The following is a 27,442-nucleotide window of genomic DNA, read 5'->3' as shown; positions in this document are numbered from 1 at the left end:
GTTTTACAGAAGGACCTGGGTTTGTGTCCACTTGCTTCTGGAAAATTCCAAGGTCCCAGGAAAAATGCACTGGGAATTTAGAACTGGGGGAGGAGTCCTAAAAATCTTGTCTATCTTTAAGCTTCCTGCCAACATGTGTTCCTCTTATCAAGTGCGCTCAAAACCCCACTGAAGGATTCAGATGTGTCCTTCTTGGTTGAGGAAGCTGCTCTCTCCAGACCCCTGGAGGTGTGTAGAACCTCCATGCTCAAACTCATCTGTCAGCCTCCCTCATCACCCACAGAGCCCAGGCTGGCAGGGCCAAGCCACGAAGTTTAAAAGGAGCTTCACACCACCCTTCCCCCACATCAGGCCTCTGCCCTCAGCTTGCTCTGAAACAAGTGCTCAGGCCATCTTGGGGGCACCAATGGTGCCAGCCCCTGGCTTCCACTCACTCCCTCCTTCCCCAGACCTCAGCTGGCCTTTATCTTCCCACATGCTTGGCATCTGACAAAGCTGTCTCCCTCAGGACCATTCAGCTGTGACATTTTCCCAGCGTGTCTTCTCCTTGTCAACATGACACGGGGCAGGCAGCCTTTCAGAGAGAGAGAAAGGGGCCAGAATGCACAGGCACGCGCGCACATGTGGAGAAGAGAGCGGGAGAGGAAGACCTCAGTGAAAGAGCCGCCCAGATGGGAATGTGCGCTAAGCAGCAACAGCAGAGCTCCGCACACCCTTCCGATGGACAAGGAGGGTGGAACCTCTGAACACACTTCCCAAAAGCCAGAAAGGGCCGGGAGCCATCTTGGTGGGACTGAAATACAGCCATTCTTGCCAAAGCTCCCACTGGCCTTAAGGCTGCTTCCCAAAGATGACGCTTCTTGCTCTCCAATTTCACTCCCATGCCCCTGCCTCGCCCGGCCAGGGCAGGAAGCCAGAAGGGCATGAAGGCTCTGGGGGTGGGGGACGGCATGCACAGGTGCCCCAGATGATCCAGAAATTGGAATAAGTCAGCGGAAGCAAGATCTCAGAGTCTGAGGTAACCTGCAGAGGAGTAAGTTTCTGTATAAGTATCTCTGGGGAGACTAGGAGAGAAAGGAGAGCCCCACTGCCCAAGAAATGAAGGTCCCAGGTCAGTATTATTTGCATTTCAAAGGAAATAGCTAGCACCTGTGTTATGGAGGTTTATCAACTCCTCCACTTACCTGTGTCTGTGTTCAGGTGTGTCCACGAGTCCTTCAAGTGGACTAAGGGAAGGATAGGGTAAGAAGAGCCCAGAGTTAAAACTTTAAACAGGTGAATCTGAGTCAACTTGGCTTTCCTGGTGGCTCTGACAGTAAAGAATTTGCCTGCAATGCGGGAGACCCACATTTGATACCTGGGTTGGGAAGATCCCTTGGTAAACGGAATGGCTACCGACTCCAGTATTCTTGCCTGGAGAATTCCATGGACAGAGGAGCCTGGTGGGCTATAGTCCATGGGGTTGCAAAGAGTCTCACTCAACTGAGCGACTAACACTTTCACTTTCTGAGTCAGCTTGGTCACTTATTTTGGATGAACCAGTGAGTTGATCTGGTCCTCGGCTGCCTCACATATAAAATATGAACCTAAACTAGATAAACTTGATGATTCCTACCAGCTCCAATTTTTCAGGGGACACAATCTGCCATCCCACTGTGCCCCAACCACTTGGGTTCATCCTTCCCCCATTAGATGACTTCCGTCTGCATTTTTGTAAAGTTGGTGAGCAATGTCAGGGCATCTTAATGCCCTGACATGAATCCACTGTTTCACCCCCCACAGAGATGGAAAGTGGAAAGAACCCCTCTGCTTCAGGACCACAGAGCAGCAGGGCTGAGGCAGAGACCAAGCTTAGAGCTAACGTGGAGTAAGTCAAGTCACTGCACACAGTCGTCTCCCAGGTTATCAACAAAACCAGCCCCAGACCCACATCTGCTCTCTGAGTTCCCCACCCTGTGTCACACCATTAGTTCTCTTCCTTCTCTCACTGAGGATTTGTTTAATAGTTGCTAAGACTCAGGAATAAGGAATCAGGGAGGTAAAATTTTCAGGGATAAAAGAATGTAAGATGAAGCGCTTTTCCTCAGAATTTGCCATGGAATTGGAATATCTCCATCTCCCAATCGCTTTAGTAATATCTTCCTTAGCAAGTAGTGGGATTTTCCTGGAAAGCTATTAATTCAAAATCATTCTCATTAAGTGCCAACTCTTTTCCAGTACTGTGCTATCCCCTGAGGATAAAATGGTGAACAAGATAAGTTCTTTATGGAATTTGTAGGCTACAAAGGGAAGATAGACCTTATAAAGTAGTAACTATACCACTTCAAATAACCAATTATAGCTGTGGTGTGTTGTTATATATAATAGGGGGATTGTAATGGTTAATTTCATGTGTCAGCTTAACTGGGTCATGGGGTACACAGATATTTGATTAAATTTATTTCTGGGTGTGTTTATTCAGATGTTTCTGGATGAGTTTAGCATCTGAATCTAATCCAGATTGTTTTCCCTATGGTGTGGGGTGGCTTAAATGGTAAAGAATCTGCCTGCAATGCAGGAGACCCAGTTTTGATCCCTGGGTCAGAAAGATCCCCTGGAGAAAGGAATGGATACCCACTCCAATATTCTTGCCTGGGAAATCCCATGGACAGAGGAGCCTGGAGGGCTACAGTCCATGGGGTTGCAAAGAGTCGGACACAACTTAGCGACTAAACAACATCGTGCATGAGAATCATTCAATCCATTGATAACTCGGTTAGAACACAAAAGCAGAGGAAAGGAGAGTTCTTGCTCTTCTGGCTGACTGAGTTGGGACATCCATCTCTCCTGCTCTTGAATGAGGATCCACATCAGCAGTGCTCTTGGCTCTCAGGCTTCAGACTCAAACTGGAACTACACCACCAGCTTCCTGGGTCTCCTGTTCACAGACAGCAGATGTGACACTTCTCAGCCTCCATCATTACGAGATCCAACTCCTTAGAGTAAGTATCTTTCTTATACATTTATTATTTATTTTACATACAGCTCCTACTGGTTCTGTTTCTCTGGAGAACACTGATTAATATTGCAGCCCAGGGTGTCAGGAAAGTCTTCCTTTTATGCTGTTGTTCATGGACTGCAGCACACCAGGCTTGCCTGTCCTTCACTATCTCCCCGAGTTTGCTCAAACTCATGTCCATTGAATCGGTGATGCCATCCAACCATCTCATCCTCTGTTGTCCCCTTGTCCTCCTACCCTCAATCTTTCCCAGCATCAGGGTCTTTTCCAATGAGTCAGCTCTTCACATCAGGTGGCCAAAGTATTGGAACTTCAGCATCAATCCTTCCAATGAATATTCAGGAGTGATTTCCTTTAGGATTGACTGATCTGATCTGCTTGCTGTCCAAGGAACTCTCAAGAGTCTTCTCCAGCACCACAGTTCAAAAGCATCAGGAAAGTGTTCCTTAAAAATGTGAATTTAAGCAGAGATCTACGGTGGAATGTGAGTTAGCTAGATGAAAGAGAGGGAAAGGGAAAGGGAATGAGCAAGGGAGAGGAATTAATGTGAGCAAAGGCCATGGCCACTTTGGAGAGCTGGAGGATGAGTGGCTTGGCTAGGCTGTTGAAAGCCAGAAAAATACTGATGAGAGAAAACCAGAGAAATAGACAGAGACCAGACCATGCAGGACACTATGGTATTGTTAAGGATTTAGGACTTTATCCAGACAGCAATGGGAAGTCATTTACAATTTCTAAGGTCTCCATGAGTTACAAGCATCCACCATGTTTGTTTATTTCATTGCAGAATCTAGGCCAGTCTTGGTTTGAAGTGATGCCAGATGTACTGTCTCCTGAAAAGCTCCCCTGGGCTTCTAGAAGGCACTGTGGGCTTCCTCCCGTCACAGTCTGTCTTTCCACCACTGAACCCATTCACCGTGTGACAGATTGTGAATGGCAGGAAGGTCCAGCGGTGGGATTTCTCTTGACCTCTGTGGACTCCTGTCTGCTGACTGTGGAAAAGTCCAAGACCTCAGGTCTCTGTTTGTTTTCTCCGCACCTGAGTCAGCTTCACATCCCTTGGATGTCGGGGGAATAAATATGTGAAAGATGTGTGAGACATTCTTGGGTATTGAGGTTACAGCCAGTGTTCATGGAGAGGACACGTGGCCAGGGGGCAGCCCCTGACAGAACGCCTCAGTGGCGCCCACGAGAGCTGCCTGCTGGCCAGGGCTGTGTCTTACGGCTGCAGCCTCACTCACGCCCACAGAGAGGGCGAGGAGAGTGGAATGGCTTTCCAATCAAATGTAGTACCAACTGTGTGCTGGGCACAGGAAGGTGAGCAAATGGATAAATTCCCTGAGGCGCAGAGTGAATTGTAGTGAACCCTAAGGCTTTCCTGGTGGCTCTGACAGTAGATAATCCACCTGCAAGGCAGGAGATCCAGGTTTGATTCCTGGAGAGGGGAATGGCTATCCACTCTAGTATTCTTGCCTGGGAAATCCCATGGATGGAAGAGCCTGGCAGGTTACTGTCCATGGGGTCACAAAGAGTCAGACACGACTGAGAGACTAATACTTTTTCATAAAAACAACAAATAAAAAAAAAATTTTTTTTAAAAAACAGGAATCAAAATTTCCCTGGAAGTATGAAAAAAAAAAAATATATATATATACACACATACATACATACACAGGTTTCCCAGGTGCCAAGCAGGAGACATGGGTTCCATCCCTGGGTTGGGAAGATCCCTGGAGTAGGAAATAGCAACCCACCCCAGTATTCTTGCCTGGAAACCCCATGGACAGAGGAGCCTGGTGGGCTACAGTCCAGGGGTTGCAAAGAGTCAGACAGGACTCTGTGACTATACAACAACAAAATATATTACATATTATATAGAGAGATAATACGTATGTATGTGAATGGATAATATATATGTATGGATACTACATACGGTTAAACATATATATATTTGGATAGATCATATATATATGGATAATACACATATACATGGATGGATATATGTATATAAAATACATACATATGTATAAATATGTGTTAAAATTAGGCAGAATAATGGCTCTGCAGAGATGTTAACATTCTAATCCCTGGCGCCTGTGATTTCGTGCCTTCCAAAGCAAAAGAGACTCTGCAGATGTGAATAAGCCCAAGGACCCTGAGAGGGGAAACTTTCCCCCTGCACTGGAAGTGTGGAGTCTTAACCACTGGCCCACCAGGGAAGTCCCTGGAAGGCTCTGAATCTGAATGGATATGATCAGTAGCTAGAGAGAAAAGATTCAGAATTCTTAGGACTTTTCAGACTTGGACAACCAGGGAGTAGCTCTTGACAGTCACTAAACTGGAAAATTTAAGAGGTTGGGTAACATAAGGAGAAATTTCAGGACAAGAAAATAATTTTGGCTTAGACCTAATTTCAGGTACCTGTGGGACACAGGTTGTTTGGAACTGTTGTTTGGAGCTTGGAGGGGAGCTTGGATGGAGGCATACTGTTCTGGGTCAGCATAGGGATGATTGAAACCCTGGGCTTCAGTGAGATTTCTCAGGGAGAATCTGAAGAAAAGAAGGCTGAAGAAGCATCACTGGACAAGAGTGATATTTAAGGGCAGTGGAAGGTACCATGGACTTCAGTGGTCCTGGGTCTCACCCCAGGTCAATGGTTTCAATTTTACACTAGACCCAAACAAAGATGAGAGAAGGTTAAAGCATGCCATGTGAGTCTGTGACTGTGTCTATAACTGAAGTCTCACCCTACACGGAACATCGTTTCCCTCCCTGGACTCAAGTGGACCAAAGCAGCCAACTGTGGCTGGCCTGCTCTGCCCTGTGTCCCAGTTATAAGAGGCCCTGCGCTGCTATAGTGACCACAGCTTGTGCCATGAGGCTCTTTCCAGCTAGGGAAGGCTGATGAGACAATGGCTATCAGTATGGATCTGGCCCTCAGCATATGGCCTTCAAAACCTTGCATAAAATACACTAGTTGGGTGGGAAGGGGTGGAATAGACAACGCTGGAAGACTGGGTATTTGGTGTTTAGGGCCAGAAAGAACACGACCAAGTGCAACATGAAGCTTTCCAGCCCCAGAACACTACAGGCCAACAGAAGAACTGGTTAGTAAAGAAAAAGGGACACATGTCAGAGAGAAACAGAGTTGCCATGAGCAAGAGACTCATGGTCACAGGAGAGGAGGAAGAGCCTTGCTCAGCTGAGTATGTGCAGGGCCAGACATCAAGTTCATCCCACTAAACCAGGATATATTAAAGCTTCATCATGATAGACCTGACGTACAGTTACCATGGACAGATCGTTACAGACAATCCTCTCTGGTATAAATAAATACAGGCACACACAGACATGCAGACTCTAGTTTTTAAAATAATGTTATTTATTTTTACTTTTGGCTCTGCTAGGTCTTTGCTGCTGCACAGACTTTCTCTAGTTGCAGTGAACGTGGGCTACTCTCTAGTCGTGGTGCACGGGCTTCTCACTGCCGTGACCTCTAGGAGCTCGGGCTTCAGTAGGTGCAACTCACAGCTTCAGTAGTTGTGGGTCCCAGGCTCCAGAGCACAGGCTCAGTAGTTCTGGGGCATGGGCTTAGTTGCTCCACGTCATGTGGAATCTTCTTGATAAGACTCTATTTTTAAATCTCCATGAAGTGATGCATCAGCTTAGAGTCTTTGTGGAGATGATATCGCAGGTGTGTGTAACTTGTCCAAATTCATCCAACAGTTGTAGGGCTATAATCCTCATGCAATGCTGCTCCATCTACCCCACACCCAATTTTGTCTTGCAGCAACTCAAGTCCAGGCTGGTGGAACACCATGAAGAGGTTCTGTTTGCTGGAATGATGCCAGCGTGTGGTAAATATCTCCCCACAATGACTTTTCACTTTGCCAGCTCTTGCAGCAGAATCCTTCCTGTAGTTAACACAAGGATAAATGCAGCGGGGATAGCCCTCTCCAAAGGAACCCAAATTCTAAATTAATGAAGTCTGAATTAATGAGGTTTTATAAACATATCACAGGCACAGGGCTCACCTCTGTAAATAGCAATTGGCAATTTCATTAATTGGGGTCAGGATCTGGTCTGTACTTCTCTTGTCAAATGCAATCAGTCATGGGAAGTAGGATCTTCATTTATCATAAACCTGGTGTGCTTCTAAGTCAGAAGCTGTGTACTTGAGTTTCCCAGGAATGTAGTAACCAGTCTCAGCAATCTCTTCCTGGAATTAAAGTTCCCACCAAAACATAGGAACTTTCTTGGGCAATTGAGTAATTATCTCTCATGAGAGAGGATAGATAAAGAGCTGTCTGAGAAATAGATGTGCAACAGTTAGTGCCAATTTATTTTGGATATTCGTCCAAAATCAAGGATGAAAATGCTGAAGAAATTCTCAGTAAATGTTGCAGTTGAGAACATAGGACCAACACCTCCCTAGGAAGTGAAGTGAAAGTCACTCAGTCATGTCCGCCTCTTTAAGACCCCATGGACTATACAGTCCATGGAATTCTCCAGGCCAGAATACTGGAGTGGGTAACCTTTCCCTTCTCCAGGAGATCTTCCCAACCCAGGGACAGAACCTAGGTCTCCCTCATTGCAGGCGGATTCTTTACCATCTGAGCCACCAGGGAAGACCTAGGAAGCTAACTATTACATCAGACTTTGGCAATAGGAGACTATTATGTTCAGTGGGGAACAGGAATGACCTATGGTATATCTGAGTCTATAAGTATGAGTTGCTCTAATAAATATATGTACAGCTTAACCAGATATGTTCAGGGCAGACTTCAAGTTTATCCCACTACACCAGGATACACAAATACATCATCATGATACACCTGATAAACACTCGCCATGAACAGATCTTTACAAAAAAAATCCTTGCTGGCATCAGTGGAGGCACAGACAGACACGCAGATTCTATTTTAAAATCTCCATGCAGTGTTGCATCAGTTTAGAACCTTGATTGTGATGATAATATCACAGGTGTAAGCACATGTCCAAACTCATCAAGATGTGTACATTAAATGTGTGCAGTTTTTACATATCAGTTGTACTACAAGGAACTATACAAAGATTCTTGAGGGTTCCTTAGACTGCCAAGAGATCAAACCAGTCAATCCTAAAGGAAATAAACTCTGAATGTTCACTGGAAGGACTGACACTGAAGCTCCAATACTTTGGCCACATTATGCAAAGAGCTGACTCATAGGAAAAGACCCTGAGGCTGGGAAAGATTGAGGTCAAAAGGAGTAGGGGGCAGAGAGGATGAGATGGTTGGATAGCATCACTGACTCAATGGACATGAATTTGAGCAAACTCTGGGAGATAGTGGAGGACAGAGGAGCCTGGCGTGCTACAGTCCATGGGGTCTCAAAGAGTTGGACAAGACTTAGGGACTGAACAACAATTATATATATATATATATACATATATACACACACACACATATATAAAATGCTGAGCAAACAAAAGAAAGCTGCAGAATGATATGTACAGTGTATGACTATTTATATAAAATTTAAGACATGAAAATCAAGTCCATAAATTTTTATGACCATATATATAGTAAAAATTTTTTTTAAAGTGTGGAATGATAAACACCTAACTCAGGGTGTTGGTTACTTCTAAGAAAGGAAGGAGAGAAACAAAATTAGGGAGGAGTACCCAGTGGATTTTAACTGTATTCATAACATTTTCTTTGAAATAAATCCTTCTGAGATAAAGAAAAAAAAAAAGTCTGTGTGTCTGAGTATATATTTCCACACATATAATGAATGGCTCCTAGATATTCTTCAGTGGTTGAGACATACCTGTCAGAACTGAAACCTTAAAATCTATGTGCAGGCAGAAATAGAATACCTGGTATTTACATCTCACCTGGCACTTTTCAAAGCATTTTCATTATCTTAGATATTTTAAAATCATAAGTAGGCAAGTTCTGCAGATGTCATTATCCAATCTGACAGATGAAATACAGAGAGGTAAAACAGAAGGATGAAGATGGAGAGCTCATTTTTTCTCGATTCACAGGAGTTTTTCCTAAGTTGCCAATAATCACAAACCTCCTCCTTCCCGTACACAGCCTTCGGCATCCAAGTGCCTCCAGAGAGGAAAGCAGGCCCATGTCACTCTGAGCTCCAGTAAAAGCATTTCCCCAAACATTAATTCTAATGCTATTGTTTATCGTGAAGTCGTGTCAGACTCTTTTGCAACCCCATGGACTGTAGCCCACCAGTCTCCTCTGTCCATGGGATTTCCCAGACAGGAATACTGGAGTGGGTTGCCATTTCCTCCTCCAGGATATCCTTCCCAACCCAGGGATCAAACCCATGTCTCCTGTATTGGCAGGCAGACTTTTTTTTTGTTTTTTTAAACTACTGAACCATCTGAGAAGCCCCAGGGATTCTAACACTGGGGGCCAAATGTCTGATTGGAAGACACAGTTGACCCTTTTCCAATAGCACTTCAAGAACTTTAGACATATTTTCAAAGTAAAATTGTCTCTTAAAATGCCAGTGTGTGTTGTGAAAAGGATGTTACCGTGGAAATCGAGATGAATTAGATCAGTGGAATGAGACTGAGAATTTCTTTTCCACATTTGGAAAACCTGCATTTATTGAGCACCCACTGTGTACCTCACAGCCCTGAGCTACGTGGACTATATTATAGTGAAGGGGGGAGATATTCAAGTGAAATAAGCATGGGTCTTGCCCTCAAGGGATGTTCTCACTAAAGGAAATAGGGTTCATAAATAACTGGAGAACAGATGCAGTTGCCAGAAGGAGGCACTCTGGATTCTCTAGCCAGGGGTCTAGGTACCTCCTGTCAGATCCACGGCAGCATTAGATTTGAAATAAAGTACACGACAAATATAATGCACTTGAATCATCCTCAAACCATCACCCCACCTCCAGTCGATGGAAAAACTGTTTTCCATGAAATCAGTCCCTGGTACCTAAAAGGTTGGGAACTGCTGCTCTAGGACACTGAAGTGGGTATGAAGCAGGGTCTGCATTGTGTGCACAAGAAGAAGGTAAGAGGAGAGACTGATGGGAGAAAAGGCCTCAGCAGGACCTCAGAGTAGAGCCAAGAGAGTGAAGGTCCTGGCGTTTTCTCAGTCAGATTCAGGGTCCTCTGTCAAACAGGTGAAAACTAGAGCTTCGCTGTCAACAGAGACCAAAGCCACAGACCTGGACCCCAACAGGAATGCTCTTTGAAGAGGAATAGTTTTATACATATATATATATATATATATACATACATATATATTACTGTTATATATATATATATACATATTTTATATGTATATCATTAGCATCCTCATTTTTCAGTACAGGAAAGTGAACCCAGGCTGGTTAAGCCATTAACCTTCTAGCACACAGCTGGTGAGTGGTAGCCCCAAAGTTCCACCTCACTCTGGCTCTGGAGTCTGTCCTCTTCATCACTAGAACAGCCACATACACATATTTGTGAAGCCTGCTCAACCCATGCTGTTTGCTTCGAAGTTACCAACCTGCCCAAGATGATTGGACCTGGAGTTGACAGGTCCAGTCGTGGACGGGGCTCAGCCAATCAGATTCTCACCATGAAAAACAGAGAATAATTTCAGTCCCTGACTTTCCAGTTTCAATCCTAACCTATCCTATTCTTGGATATCTGTTAGACTGTCTGAGATCCTGAAAATAGCCAGCTGCCCTTCTCAGTTGAGTGGTTTCTGTCCCTGTAATCCGATAATGCCTGTTGAAACCACATCCTCACAACATCCCCGAAGCGGATTTCTTTTCAAGATTGCTGATCATTGCCTCTTAACAATGGACTCCAGTAGATCTTAAAGACTCTTATCACAAGAAAAAAAAATCATAACTGTGGGTGATGATGGGTGTTAGCTAGACTTCTGTGGCAATCCTTTCACAATATATACAAATATGAAGTCTTTTTGCACACCTGAAACAAATAAAATATTTCAATTACATCTCAATGAAAGAGATTGACTCCAGAGGCCTCTTTGTCCTGTTCTGAAATTGCAGCTGTGTGCCTAATCACTCTGCCTTACCCACACTGTCTCTCCTCTGAGCTTATATGTCGTCCCTTCACTGATTTCTTAGGCTGGCTACCTCTCATCATCTATATCTTGGCTTAGGGATCTCTACCAGGAAAGATTCCATGATTCCTTAAGGCTGGAAATGCCCTCTTCTGTGCTCCAGGGGCCCTTCTGTAAAGGCACATACCTCCCGTATGAAAGAGATATGACCAAATATTACATCCAGGCAGGCACAGTCACAAAGTCATGTCCTACTCTTTGTGACACCATGGACTGTAGCCTGCCAGGCTCCTCTGTCCATGGGATTTCCCAGGCAAGAATACTGGAGTGGGTATCCATTCCCTTCTCCACGGGATCTTCCCAACCCAGGGATCAAACCCACATCTCCTGAATTGGCAGGTGGATTCTTTACCACTGTACTACCCAGGAAGTCTGGATATTACACACTCCTGAGCAAAAACAGCAAGTTACAGAAGACAGTGAATCATGTGCACCCTTTTATGGAAAAATTCTAGATATGCATGTAAAAAACATAAGCAGGTCATGTCATCACTTGTGTAAATTTTCCACTGATATCCAATCATATATAATAACAAAATGCAAAGGTCAGACCTAGATTTGAGGTGAGACCCTGGGTGATAGAATGCACCTATCCCTTCATCCCTACCTATAATTTTTTCTGCCTTACTGACTCCTTCTTTCTAAAGGAGTCTTTTACTTCTTAGTCTTTCACTTCTTAAATTAATGAAGGCACAAGGATATTGGGGAGGTTCACTACCTGATTTCACTCCCACCCCGGTGTCTAGGCTTTTGACTCTTGTGAAACCAAAATGCATTGTATTATGCATTCCTCCTAGGACAATGGGCAAATGGATACTCCCCTTAGATGCACTGATGAAATGAATATATGGTAAGAGGTTCTTCATCATAAGAGGATCTGCTCCTAGGTGATGTGAAACAAACGCGCAGCAAATTTTAAATAAGTAAAGACACCAAAAATATACATATATGTACATGCATGCATACATGGTTACAAAAATATTACAGTAGCTTGTTTGGGGGCAATGGGATCTCAAGAGATGCTTATTTTCTTTCTCTACGATTTAAAGATTTTACAAAAAAAATTTAGCACTTTATAAGAGAAAAAAAGTGTTTTGATATTAAAGGAAAAACTGCAAAGATCTGGGGAGTGGGCAGAAGTCTGTTCATGATATTCTAACATCTTTGTGCGGTTGTGTCCTTTCTTGTTTCATTAATGTACTGATATCTTTTTATCTCTATTCTGTACTCCTATTCTCCCCCACAGGAAACAGCTCTAATGCATTTGACATATATCTTTATATCTGGATAGAATATTGGAGTAAGTAGCCATTCCCTTCTCCAGGGGACCTTCCTGACCCAGAGATCAAACTTGGGTCTCCAGCATTGCAGGCAGAGTCTTTACCATCTGAACCCCCAGGGAAGCCCCTTTCACTTTTCACTTTCATACACTTACAAAGTACACAGTGCTATTTTGTGTCAGTACATATTTTTTATTTACAGAATTGTTTTCACATATTTATTTATCCTAAAGATTCTATAAACTCCTCCCCACAAAGTGAGAATTTATTTATATTTCTATTCTGTGGTCAAGTACGGCATTTGGCATGGAGGAATAGCACAGTAAATATTTGTAGCGCTGAACTGAAATTTTACCACCCTTTTTTCTTAAACTCTCACCTTTTCTGAGCTTCAGGAATATTTCCTTCCCCTGGCTTCCCCCTTGCTTCTCTGGTTCCCTGAAAGACTCCTCTTTTCTTCCCATCCCTTAATCATGGGCCCTACCTAAGGTCCCGTCCTTGTGTCTCTCCTGCTTTCCTTTCAGCCGACCCACCACGATCCATCTCTTCCATGCCCGTCACTTTCATTATGATTTTGGCATAGCTGTCTCCCAAACTTTCATCTCGAGCTTTAACTTCTTAGTCAAGCTATCGACCCACATCCCCATCCAACAGCTGGAATTCCCACAGGCATCTCACACTCAACGTGAAATCATCCCCTTACTCACCTCCCCACTTGAGACTCTACTTTCTCCTTTGTCCCTTCTCCTAGGGCAGGCATTAGCATTCTCCAGTCCCTCCATCTTTAATAAAACCTCTCCCTTCTCCACTCCATACATGGGATAACTCACCAGAACCTTTCATTTCTACCTAACAGCTATCACTATCATTCATAGCCAGGAGCTTTACTTGGTCCTGAGAATACAGGGGTGAGCAAGACAGGTAAGTTTCTGATTCTTGGGAGACAGGCAATAGACAGAAAAATAAGCAGTGTGTTGCAGAGTGTGGTCAGTGCTGTGAAGGAAGGAAGCAGGGTGATGTGAATAACTGGGGCCATGAGGGTGGTCAGGAAGGGCATCTGAGGGTCAGGAAGGATGAGAAGGGAAACTCTCATTAAAAGACCCAGGAAGAACAAGCAATCCAGGTTCCAGAACCAACAGACGCCAAGGCTACAGGCAGAGAAGGAGCTTCCCATGTCCAAGAAGCAGCAGTGAGTCCTTCAAGGCAGGTCTTATGGAAGGGGGAGTCCTCATATCTAGATTAGATTGAGGGGGACCTAAGATTAGAACAGAAAGGGCCTTGGAGTCCACTCAAGGCATTTGCATTTTCTTCTAAATGTGATAGGAACTCAAATGGCAGCATTGAAGTAGGGCATGGAGTCTGAGCTGATTTATGCTTTTCCAAGTTCGCTTTCATGGATGGGGATTAGGTGGATTATGGGGCTGGAATAGGGAAGCAAGTTCAAAGCTTTTGCACAAGGCCAGGTAAGAGAGAGTGACAGCCTGAAATACAGGATGCCAGTGACTGTGGTGAGCAGTGGACTAATTTGAGACACATGTTAGAGAAGAAATTGATAGGACTTGCTGATGGACTGGATATGGAGATGGGGGGAAAGGAGGAATCCAGGGTGACTCAGGGCTTCTGGTGTAAGCAACTAGGTGGATGATAATGCTGTTTTGTGAGTTGGGGACATAGAAGAAGGAACAGAGCCAGCTGGCGGTCGAGTACAGCAGGGAATGAAGTGTTTGTTTTAGACGTGCTAAATTTAAGATGCCAGTGAGACATCTTGGTGGTGATGTCAAGTTGACGGTTGGATACAGCAAGCTGGAGCTCCATGGGGAGAGGTCCATTTAGAAGACATCATTGTAGAGATGGTATTTATACCACAGGAGCGCACAGATGAAGGGAAGAGAACAGACAAGCCAGGAAGAGAAGAGGAAAGAGGATGAGTCGGCAAAATTGCGTGAGAAGCAGAAGGCAGTGATTACAGAAAAAAATCCAGAAGAGCTTCTTATAAAACTAAGAAGAGTGTTTCATGTTTCATGCGGAGGAAGGGGTCAAGTATGCCAAATATTACTCAAAGGCCAAGAATAAGCCAGAAAACTACCCACTTGGGCTGAGGAGGCTAGAGATTGCAAAGTAATTTTGGCAATGCAGTGCTATGAGCCAGGCTGGAGCAAACTGAATAGCAATTTGTAGGTGAAGAAATGGAAGCAGCATGTGCAGACAATACTTTGGACAAGTTTTACTATAGAGGTAGGGAGGAATGTCGCATCAGTCAAAGCCTTGGTAGAGATAGGGGATGACAGAGCAAGCTTGTGTGCTGATAGGAATGAGTATTAAAGAGGGAGAGACTGATCGCACAAGAGAGAGGAACCACAAAGAAGAAAAATCTTTCAAAAGAGCACAGGGGAGAGGAGCTGCCTGGTGGTCCAGTGGCTAAGACTCCACGTTCCCAGTAGAGAGGGCCTGAGTTTGATCCCTGGTCAGGGAACTAGATCCCACATGCAGCAAACTAACACCCAGCACAACCAGATAAATGAAATTTTAAAAAAGCAGAGGGGAGGCACTGACCTCTGACAGGGGGCGGTTTTTGCCTCCCAGGAGGAGGAAAGATGGAGACAAAGTATCCACACGGGTAGAGGTACTGACCTGGTGACTGAGAGAAGAGGGAGCTCTCCTCCAATAGTTTCCATGTTTTAATGAAGAGTGATGGGAGGTCACCAGCTCTGATGACAGTGGAAGAAGGGAAGGAGATGGGGGAGGGGGGGGAAATGCAAACATGAAGCCCCTCCTCCTGCTTTCTCTCGTTCTCTTTCCACTCCCAGTGCAGTTCTGTTCAGGACCTGACTGTCTCCAGCTCTACTGCCATGATGTCCTCCTAACAGATCTTCCGTCCTGGAAACCTCCTAGTCTCTTGGTCCTTTATCTGCCCATCTTTGAAAGAATCCCCCTAAACCACAGATCTGTTGTGCCATGGGAACCCTTGATAGACTTTACTGTGTAAAGGCAATCCTGGCTCCTCATCCAGGCAGGCAGAGCGCTCCATCTTCTGGTCCAACCTCCCTTCACTTCCTTGCGCTCAGTCCATCCCTTCTTCTATACCTGCTGCTGAACCACAGCCGCCTACTCATTACTCTCCCCAAATGCTGTGAAATCTCTCACTTTTATGTTTCTGTTCAAGCTCTTTTTTCCCTCTAGACAGGCTTTGTTCCCTCTTGCAGAAGCCCTACCCATCCCTCAAGATCCAACTTATATCTCAGTCATTTCAGTAAAGTCCCCAGAGCTTTTCATTAAAAGAAATTCTCATAGCTCCTCAGCCCATTAAAACATGTTATCTGGGCTTCTCCGGTGGCTCAGATGGTAAAGAATCTGCCTCCAAAGTAGGAGACCCAGGTCCATCCCTGGGTCAGGAAGATCCCCTGGAGAAGGGAGTGGCAACCCACTCCAGTATTCTTGCCTGGAGAATCCCATGGACCGAGGAGTCTGGCGGGCTACAGTCCATGGGGTTGCAGAGTTGGGACACGACTGAGCCGCAGACATGACTGAGCAACTGACGCGCACACACACACGAAAGATCAAAGTCCATCTTATAGTGTCAGCGTGTCTTCAGGCTTCTAGAATTTTCTATATGTGTGCTCACGTCTGTCTCTAAGAAAGGACGAAAGAAACAGAGGGAGGGAGGGAAGAGGAGGGACCAGAGAAATGAGAAGGGAAAGCAGAGGTGCCTCCAGGGCCTCTGCTGGTTCACCTCACTGTCTTGCATCAGACCGCTCAGCAGTGCGTCCCAGGACTGGCAAAGCCTTGGCCAGCCCCCAGGCTCTCTTCATTGCCAAACCGCTGGCATCCTGGGCAGCCACATTCTCCCTGCTCCCCTCTGCTCCCTCTCCTCCCTCCTCCCACCTTGTGCCTCCATCTTAGATGCCCAGTAATGGCCTGAAATCTTAAGCAGCTCCACCTCTGAAAAGAGCAGTGGGAGGGAATGGAGAGAAATGGGGCAGAGAGATGAAAATGTAATGTTGAAAAATTCATATGTTAAAGGCAGCACGTGCTCCACCCCACCCCACCCCCGCGCCGCCCCCCGCCCCCCTCCACATTCCTCTGCATCCCATCTGATAAAATTCTGGCGGACACCCGGGGAGCCTGGGCCAAGTCTGTCTGGGTTGACAGAGCAGTCACTGGTGAGCTGCGAGCGTCCACGTGTGTGCGGGAGGAAAGCAGGACTTCGCGTCTGCGGGCCGGGGCTGTCTACGGGGATGGGGATGTGGGAGGGGGAGGGGGTAAGAAGACAGGGCTGGGAGAGATGTCCTCCCCTCCTAGAGCAAGCGCAGCCCTCCTCTCCCCATGAAGTCAGGCCTGGCGGGGGTACTGCCCTCTGCAGAATCACGGGCCCTGTGTTTTCCCACGCCTGTATTCCCTTCAGGAATCCTGAAAAGGCAGAGGACGACCCTGGGCCAGGGCGAGGGGCTGGGCTCGCTCCTCTTGATGGATGTTTGCTCTGAGCCCAGGGCGGGAGAGTTGCGGCGGCTGGGCTCTAGGTACCTGAAAAGGCCCGATCTCCGCTCGCAGCCCTGCTCTCGCGCTCCCCTCGCTGAGCACTGCAGAGCTGCGGCCTGATGAATGCCGCGCGCTGAGATCGACAGGAGACGGGCTTGCGATTCCCGGCAAGCGGTCCCTGCGGAGAGGAGGCTCTGCCTGCTCGACCGCGACCCCTGGCGGCCGCCGGAGAAACTCTCCGCAGAGCCTCCGAAGCCAACGGGGCGGCTGGACAGGAAGCCGAGGGAGGATTTTCAAAAAGAAATAGGGGTAAGAAATACACGCGCGCGCACACACGCTCCGCAGATGCTGCAGGCCAGGGAGGTGGAGAATGAAAAGAAAGCCAATTTTTCTTAGTTGTAATCTAAACAAGAAGGCAGAGAACAATCTGTTAGAGATGGTGGGGGCTGATGGAGGGAATGGGTGGGGTAGGGGGAAGGTGGAAATGTGAAAATCTGTTTACAGTTGGAACAGAATCTGTTTAATATGATGCTTACACAAAATAAGACGTATAAGTTTTCCCCTGCTCTGAACTCTGCTTCCTTCTTTATTTTAACTAGCAATGGGCTCTGATCCGATTTTTTTTTTCTTTCGCACTCTCAAACCAGCTGTATTTTGTAAGAGGCATCTATTCAGGGAAATCAAACATACTTTGGCTTCCTCCAGGGAGCCTGAGTCACAGGAGCTGATATAGGACAGGAGTCAAGAGCCTGGACACTGGAGCCACAGTGTAAAGTCTGAGTGTGAGTCCAACATAGGTTACTCACTAGCTGTGTGACCTTGGGTAATTTGCTCAACCTCTCTGAACCTCCATCTCCTTGTCAAGAAAATGAAGAAGAAGCCAGATGCTCCTCCAGGATTGTGATGACAAAGAAGTAGCAGTGCCTGTGGTTCTCCTCCCCTCATCTCGACACTCAGGACAGAGAAGCTACCCCAAGCTGGTTCTGCCTTCTCTTCCCAGGCAGGACCCCTTTGAGCCGTAACTGTGGTACACTGACTTCAAAACGAGGCCAAGTGCCTATGAGTAGCAGGCAGCTGAGTCCTCCATCACTGTCCCTGACTCCCTCCCTTTCTTTCCCATCACGCAGCCCTCAAGCCCATGCCCTGGGGGCTGGGCAGCAGCCCAGGCAGCACCCACAAAATGGTAGGTGTGTGAGCACAGGTGTGTCTGGTGAGCATGGAGCTTCTTGGCATGGAGCTGACCCCAGCTTGCAGCGGAGCCTGATGCCTTTCGCCAGCTTCTCAAGGCTCTGATCAGTGTCCTTCTCCTTGGTGTTAGCACTGCCAACATGCAGCGCTTTGAAATGCAGGGCACCCTGCTAGGGGCTGCATGAAGAAGAGGTTCTGTGGGAGGCCCCTGCCCCTAAAGAGCATAGTCTAGTCGGAGAGGTGTGATGTCCACACGGGAGAAACCAAACAATAAATCAGGATTGTACACAGCACGTTGTTGTTGTTTAGTCGCTCAGTCGTGTCCGACTCTTTGCAACCCCATGGACTGCAGCCCGCCAGGCTTCCCTGTCCATCACCAACTCCCGGAACTTGCTCAAGCTCATGTCCATTGAGTCGGTGAGGCCATCCAGGCATCTTGTCCTCTGTCATCCCCCTCTCCTAGCAGGTATTAAGGGTCAAATGAAGACATCACTCAGCACTACAGGAAACCAGAGGATGGAAAGTGGATTCAGATCAAAGTTGAAGGCTTTCCTGAGCCCCAAGAGCCATAGAAAGTGTTCCTGGTGCCTTGATGAAGTGTGTGTGGCGGGGGTGAGGCGGGGGGCGGCGAGCTTGTCCCTCTAATTTAGGATATGCCCCTAGAAGGTTGTATTAGAGGATCTACCATCCATGGTGGGGAGACATGTACAGAAAGTCCAACTCCTTGAAGTGTCCCAAAGATGCTGGACCCTTTAGTCCCAAGGGCCTCAGGGCTGACTTCGGGACATGACTCTCTTCTAAGTCTCCACGGCTGACAGTGTGCACCCTCCCGCCCCTTCTTCTGGGGGGGAACTGAGTTGCAGCTCAATTCCTAGGGAGAAACAAGAGGAAAGAAGATGGGAACCCGGTTCCTCATGATTCTTTATCCATGCATTTGTCATTTCTCTTACATAATCATCCATCTATCCATTTATTCACTCAATCCTTCATTCACTGTTATATTTAGCAATGGTTATATGCCCAGCCAACCCACTCCAGTCTTCTTGCCTGGAGAATTCCAGGGACAGAGGAGCCTGACGGGCTGCCGTCTATGGGGTCGCACAGAGTTGGCCACGACTGAAGTGCCTTAGCAGCAGCAGCCGCAGCATATGCCCGGCACTGTGTCCCAAGCTACGAGTCCAAAATAATTACCGATTTCCTTTCCTTCTTCTACCCTAAGCAAGAGTCTGCATTACCCCAATTTTTAAGAATCTCTTCTGTCCCACCCTATCTCAGGGACCAGATGTACCATGAGATTCACATGACTCACTCCATGGCACTGGCAGGACCCTAATAAATGCAGATCCCAATGCTCTGGTCAACAGACTCTCTCATTGAATCGAACAGTTTCAACTTTACAGATCCACCCACTTCATGAAGGGACAAAGAATAGGACCCAATGTGCTGGCTTCTTCGAATCAGATACAGAGCTGTGTCCAGCTCCGACCTCTCACTAGATGTCTGATGCCTGACATGCCAACTGATTCTAGCCTACCCCTCACAAGCCCCTACTCCCCGGGGCTGGCCACCTAGAATCATTCTAGTTGCCTTTTATCCTTGCCTGCCGCCTCTCCCTCCCACCCCCTGACTTCACGGGTTTGTGACAATCGTGCTCTTTAAAATATTTCCTGGAGGATATTTGTGTATCTTTAGTGGTGGCAGAACGCTGTATAATTATCTCCCAATTCATCAGGCTCCTTAACAGGCAAATGCCTTTTTTTTCCAATAAGTTTTTCTGGCTGAGGCACCAATAGGCCTTGTTGCTACGGAAACCAGCACGGTTCCGTCTCTATTTTAATGGTATGTTGAAAGCCCCGTGTGTCTGTGCATTACGCATATGGCAGCTGCTCACTTTCTCAGCTCTTTTTTTCCTTTCCTGCCTCTGCCGGCCTGTCCAGCGGTTCCCCTACTGCCCATGTTTCAGAACATGCCCTCCTCATCCACAGCCCCTGCCCTATCCCTTCCTGCCTTTTTCTGTGTCTCCACCTCCCCCTCCCCTTCCATCTGGTGTTCTCAGCTGTTTAGAAAGAGATACCAGTTGGCTTGCCTGAAATCTCAGAGGGAGAGAGAAGAAATGGGTAATGGTGGGAACAAAGCTTTGCAAAAACCTTTGACCAGCCAGGTATTTCCTGCTGGAAGACTCATGGCCTCACTTGGCCACCTTCCTGGAACAGGGGGCTTCTTCAGAGGAAGAGTGGAGATGGAAAGTTCAGCTCAGGGCAGGAGTGATGGGAGGAGCATCTTCAGAAGTACCATCTGCTGCTGCTCCTGGGTGTGGACTAACAGCCTCCACCCAAGTCACCAGGTTTGGTTCAAAGACTGTTGGAGGTGGGGAGAGCCCGGCTGAAATGGACTGTTTATGCACTTATTCCACAAACATTTACTGGACACTTCAAATATGCCAGACACTATTCTAGGCACTGGGAATATGCCAATGGTCCCTGTCCTCAACCAGCAAGACTAGTTTACAGATCACTGTTAAGACAACATGGTAGGTGGTGAGAGGTGATGTCATGGTGAGGGACTTAGGATCTGGAATCAGACAGATTTGACTGATTGGGCCAGCATCTTCGAGCTGTAACCTTGGGTAAATAACTAAACCTCTTTAAGCTTCAAGCATCTCATCCATGAATGTAGCATTCTAATTAAATTGTTTTTGATGATGCTAGAGAAGACTCTTGAGAGTCGCTTGGACAACAAGGAGATCAAACCAGTTAATCCTAAAGGAAATCAGTCCTGAATATTCACTAGAAGGACTGATGCTGAAGCTGAAGCTCCAATACTTCGGCCCCACCTGATTCAAAAAGCCAACTCATTGGAAAAGACCCTGATGCTGGGAAAGATTGAAGGCAAAAAGAGTAGGGGGCGACAGAGGAAGAGATGGTTGGATGGCATCAGCAACTCAATGGACATGAGTTTGAGCAAACTCCAGGAGACAGTGAAGGGCAGGGAATCCTGGCGTGCTGCAGTCCATGGAGTTGCAAAGAGTTGGACATGATTGAGCAACTGAACAACAAACTGATGTTGAAATAAAATAATGAGTCTATATGAGCACATTGCCCATCACACAGTCCACCCTCAATCTATCTTCATTACCATGGTTGTCATTATGATTACCATTGTCGAGGTGGTCAAGGGATCATGATAACATGGAAGATGGCCCGGAAGAGGGGTTGGACTGGACATTTTCTACATAAGAAAAGTGGGAAGGGCATTCTAGTCAGTGGGACCAGGGGGTGCAAAGGCAGGTGGCATGGACAGGAAAGTGCTTCTGTGTGGCTGCAGAGTCAGCTACCTGCATCTGGGGACAGGGACGCAAGGGACTTGTCCTGGGCTGTGAGGAGATGGATTGGTACCCTGAAGGGACTAACCCTTCATCAGCCCCCTTAGTGGAAGCAAGCAGGAGGCACTTAGGTTTAAGAGTGACACAAGCGGATGAACTGTCCAGAGGGTTTTTCCTTGTGATACAGAAAAATGCCAACATGAAGGGACTCCCAAGCCCTTCCTTGCTTTGAGAGTAAGTGGTTCCAGGTGGTCGGGGCCAGCACCATGGAGCCGTGCATCCCTTGCTCCGGCACATTCCAGGTCACCTGTACCTGGGCATCAGGACATCAGTGCCGCAGCCCCAGCTGTGTGGCCTTGAACTAAGCACTGATATGATGGGCGGAGTACATAAGATGACTCTGCAAAAGGGAGGGGATGTACGTATATGGACAGTTGATTCATTGTGCTGTGCGGTAGAAGCTAACACAATATCGCAAAGCAACTATACTCCAATAAAAATTAATTAACAAAAAACTATGACCCTGAAGTCTCTTCTAGCTCTTGATGACATGACTTCGCAAAGAATTTAAAGGAGTGGTTGATGGCACTGAAGATGGAGTGATTCACAAAGGACAAAGATGTTGTGTGTAGAGAATAGTGTGATGAAGACATAGAACACACATTTGTGGTTGCCAAGGGGGAGAGAGGTGAGGGAGAGATGGAGGGGGAGTTTGGTATCAGCAGAGGCAAACTTATATTTTAGGATGGATAAACAACAGGTCCGATTGTATAGCACAGGGAACTATATTCAATATCCTGGAATAAACCATAATAGAAAAGAATATGAAAAAATGTATAGAAAATAAACCAAGTAAGATTTTGAAAAAGGAACAGTATTGTGATGATTGGAGAGGCAGCATAAAGGGTTGAGCAGACTTGAGGTGCAGAAGGAATAGGTGTGATTCGGTGACTGAGAAGGTGCAAGAGAGGAAGGAGGAAAAGGGTCAGGGATAACTTGGAGGCTAATTGTATTGTGCTTGGAAGCAAGTCAAGAGTAAGACTGGCTGCTCTGGGTCCGGCCTTATTAAAAGAGAAACGGCAGAACTGCAAGATCTGCTTTGAGTCACGTGGTACATCCACTCTCCACCCTCTACACTGAGCAAGCATTCTTGAACTTTGCAATCTAAAATAATGCCAAATTTTCTTTAATCTTGAGTTCAAAGTAAGACAATAATATCTGAAAATAAGTGTCAGCCTGGATCTTCAGAATCAAAAGGAGATCAGAGCTGACCAAATCGGACACAGGGTCACATAACCTACCCATCCACAGCCACTCACCCTTAACAGGGCTCTGTAAGGGTTATGATGAATGCCTATATCTCTTTATTGAAGTATAGTGGATTTACAATGTTGTGCTAATTTCTGGTGCATAGCAAAGTAATTCAGATATAAATATGATCCTATGGACTGTAGTTCCCCAGGCTCCTCTCTCCATGGAATTCTCTAGGCAAGAATATTGGAGTGGCTAGCCATTCCCTTCTCCAGGGGATCTTACCAACCTAGGGATTGAACCTGGGTCTCCTGCATTGCAGGCAGATATTTCACTATCTGAGCCACCAGGGAAGCCTGTATATATATATAGTTTCTTATCATGGTTTATTAAAGGATGTAGAATACAGTTCCCTGTGCCATAGAGTACAATTTTGTTGTTCATCTACTTTATATATAATACTTTGTATCTGCTAATCCCAAATCCTGATTAATCCTTTTCCCTTTGGTAACCATAAGCTTGTTGTTTATGTCTGCGAATCTGTTTCTATTTTATAAATAAGTTCATTTGTGTCATATTTTAAATTCTCTATATTAGTGACATCTTATGTTATTTGTCTTTCTCTGACTGACTTCACTTAATATGATCATCTCCAAGTCCAACCACGTTGCTGCAAATGGCCTTATTTCTGAATGTTTATATTTTGAGGTGTGCATTTTCTCTTAAGAACTCACAGAGAAGTTGTTTTGTGTGTGTGTGTGTGTGTGTGTGTGTGTGTGTGTGTATGTGTTTGGTCCATTGACTGATTTGTATTCTGCATTCTTTCAAAACCATTATAATGAATTACTTCTGGTGATTCGGGAAGAAATGTATACCCATAGTTTTTAATGGGCTTGATGAAGCTTCAAAAGATCTATGGTACTTGTGCATTGGAAAGTACACCATACATATTTATAGAATTAATAACCAAAGCTTAAGAAAAAAGATCTATGGTAAAATTGTCCCTAAAGTGAGGAAAGGAAGCCCTACCATGTGCAGAGCACTTGGTGACACTCTCCATTTATATAATCTCATTTTGACCTCACAACATCCATCTAAGATAAATATTCTTATACCTTTTGACACACCCGGTAAATAAAGTTAAGGTCAGTTGAAAAACTTGCCAAATCGGTGAGGGAACCATGGTCACATCCATGTTTGCCTGACTTCAAAGCCTCCAGTAGATTCACCATGGATCCCACAGAAAATAATGAGAGGACATTTCTTGATGAATAGCAGGGTTGACCCTTGATGCAAATTCACAGATAACACTTTCATACCCTGGGACTCCTCCCTAGAATTTGGTTGGTCACCAAGTCACTTCACCCTGTCCTCTCATCTTCCAAATTTCCCAGGCTCCAAAATTATTTTTCTCTCTTTCTCTGAACTCCAGCTTATAGTTCTAGACTCCTGTTGTTAAAAAGTAAGTAAATTGATTTAACTGATACAAGAGTGTGAGAATTTGTTGACTGTACTTGTCCTTCCCTAGTAGTATTTACTTCGTAAAATCTGATAGAATCAAATGACATCTGATGAAAGAAGTCAAAGACAGTGAAAGAAAACAAAATGATAAATTTCAGGCAGAGGAAAGGGACATATTTGGGGCCCAGTGGGGTTTTTTTAAATCAGCTTTTATCAAGATATAATTGACATACACTAAGCTACCTGTATGGCATATGTAGACATCCATGACGGAGAAGGCAATGACACCCCACTCCAGTACTCTTGCCTGGAAAATCCCATGGACGGAGAAGCCTGGTAGGCTGCAGTCCATGGGGTCGCGAAGAGTTGGACATGACTGAGCGACTTCACTTTCACTTTTCACTTTTATGCATTGGAGAAGGAAATGGCAACCCACTCCAGTGTTCTTGCCTGGAGAATCCCAGGGATGGGGTCGCACAGAGTCGGACATGACTGAAGTGACTTAGCAGTAGCAGTAACGGGGATCCGTGAGGGCTTCCCATGGCTCAGTGGTAAAGAATCCACCTGCAATGTAGGAGATCCAGATTCTATCCCAGGGTCAGGAAGATCTCCTGGAGGAGGGCATGGCAGCCCACTCGAGTATCCTTGCCTGGAGAATCCCTTGGACAGAGGAGCCTGGCGGGCTACAGTCCATAGGGTCACAAAGAGTCAGACACGAGTGAATCAACAGAGCATACCCGCACACAGACAACCATGAACCATCACCACACTCAAGATAATAAACCTCTTTGTCATGCCCCAAAGTTTTCTCCTGAGAAGCAAGTGAATTTTTAATTTCCCAAAGTCGGACCAGTTTCTAAGCAAGGTGACTTTGTGGATAAAAGTGGCTCTGGTGACCACTGCAAAACTCAATGACATTTTTGTGAACTAAATGTAACTTCCCAACCAAGTGATTTTTAAATCTGTTCACAACTGTGGAAATAATTCTGGGGGAGAAGAAAAATAGGCTGTGGACCCATTTAAAAATAAAAATCATGTTAGGGTCATAATCTCCAAAAAATACATACTGTACCTGATAACATATTCTACCCAAGTGCTCATTAAGAAAATACATTTGTACTTAACATGGGTAAACTACACATTTGAAAATTCTAGCAGAAGTGAGTCTGCTATCCAGGCCCCATGAGCCAACCCAGGAGATGTCAGGTTAAACTCAAGACTGAGGAAGAACCTATCACTGGACTGTCCATTCCTCAAGGACAGGAGGCATGCTTATTTAACTTGGTGTTCCTGACACCTATATTTCCTAGTTCAAGCCCAGAAGTGTTTGCTGGAAAGAAATGCTGAACTCTGTTGGGATACCTAATCAGCTTCCCTGTTGGTATAGTGGATTCAGTTCAGTTCAGTTCAGTTCAGTCACTCAGTCGTGCCCGACTCTTTGCGACCCCATGAATCGCAGCACACCAGGCCTCCCTGTCCATCACCAACTCCTGGAGTTTACTCAAACTCATGTCCATCGAGTCAGTGATGCCATCCAACCATCTCATCCTCTGTCGTCCCCTTCTCCTCCTGCCCCCAATCCCTCCCAGTATCAGGATCTTTTCCAATGAGTCAACTCTTCACATGAGGTGGCCAAAGTATTGGAGTTTCAACTTCAGCATCAGTCCTTCCAATGAACACCCAGGCCTGATCTTCCTTAGGATGGAGTGGTTGGATCTCCATGCTGTCCAAGGGACTCTCAAGAGTCTTCTCCAACAGCACAGTTCAAAAGCATCAATTTTTCAGTTCTCGGCTTTCTTCATAGTCCAACTCTCACATTCATACATGACCGCTGGAAAAACCATAGCCTTGACAAGACAGACCTTTGTTGTGTTGCTAATGAATGCAGGAAACACAGGTTCAACCACTGGTCTGGGAAGATCCCACATGCCGCAGAGCAATGAAGCCTGTATACCACAACTACCAAGCCCACATGCTACAACTACTGAAGCCTGGGTACCTAGACCCTGTGCTGCACAAGAGAAGCCACTGTAGTAAGTAGCTTATGGACCATAACTAGACAGTAGTCCCTGCTCTCCGCAGCTAGAGAAAACATACATGCAGCAACAAGGACCCAGTGCAGCCAGAAAAAAAGTAAAGCACGGAGTATGTGTCAAAAAAACTTTTAAATCTAATGCTCTCTGGTTTCACATAGGCATGGGAATTCTCAATGTGGCTACTCACAGCAAACAATCCACACACACACACTCTAGAGGTGAGCTGGAAAGAAACTCCTGGGAGAAAGGCTCTTACTAGGATCTCGGGGTTCTGTGGATTCCTCACACTGAGCACCGACTACCATCAGATACTATGCAAGGTTATGCTTTGGTGGGAGCGACAGCCAAGCACCCAGGCAGGGAGATGGGGGCTGAATGCAGGTGGAGCATCTAACCCACTGTGGGGAGTCAGGGAGGACCTCCCACAAGCTCTGACCCCTACCCCTCATCCCAGCTCCCTGACCGAGTCCTCCCTGATTCTCAGCTCAGTCATTATAGAGCTTATAGAACACCACGCTCTACCATTTATTTTCCTCACCTAGAATAACGGCCCACAGCAAGAATTAATGCACTGATCTTAAGAAAACCAATCTTATTCTGGAGTGAAATAGTGCATTGAACAGATCCCAGCAACGTGGGATGGGACGTGAGCGCCACTGAGGGGCCCAAAGTTGGATAGATGAGATAGTTCCTCAGTAAAGTTGTTCTGAGTTGAGTTCTTGTTTTTATCAGAATGCTGACATCTGTCTTAAAATATGTTTTGAGAAAGCTTTGTGGAGAAGAAAAACAACAAAATGGAGAAAGTAGGATGATAACAAGAGAGAGAGAATAAAGAATAATGTGTGCTTAGTCACTCAGTCCTGTCCGACTCTTTGTGACCCTTTAGACTACAGCCTGCCAGGCTCCTCTGTCCATGGGATTTCCCAGGCAAGAATCCTGGAGTTGGTTGCCATTTCCTTCTCCAGGGGATCTTCCTGACCCAGGGATCAAACTAGTGTCCCCAGTGTCTCCTTCATTGCAGATGGATTCTTTACCCACTGCGCCATCAGGGAAGCCCAAAGAATAAGATGGTGGGTAGGATACAGAGAAGAAAGGAAGCATGAAAGAGAAGAAAGCAGGTTGGAGGCTAAGGATGGAGAGAAAGAGGCCAGAAAATTGCTGAGAATTAGAGAATTAAAGAGACAACAAAGATAAAAGGAAGAACCTACGTTGATGAATACACATTAGGGGGAAAACAGGACAAAGAACAAAGAAAGTGATGGCGTGAGTGAGCCGAGGAGGAGGCGGCAGATCTCAGGCAGCCTGGTCCTCTGCACTGCCGGGGGAGCC

The sequence above is a fragment of the Cervus elaphus genome, chromosome 22 (assembly GCF_910594005.1).
Source record: "Cervus elaphus chromosome 22, mCerEla1.1, whole genome shotgun sequence".
Classification (NCBI taxonomy): domain Eukaryota; kingdom Metazoa; phylum Chordata; class Mammalia; order Artiodactyla; family Cervidae; genus Cervus; species Cervus elaphus.
The sequence above is the reverse complement of the archived record's forward strand: the minus strand, read 5'-3'. Positions refer to the sequence as shown.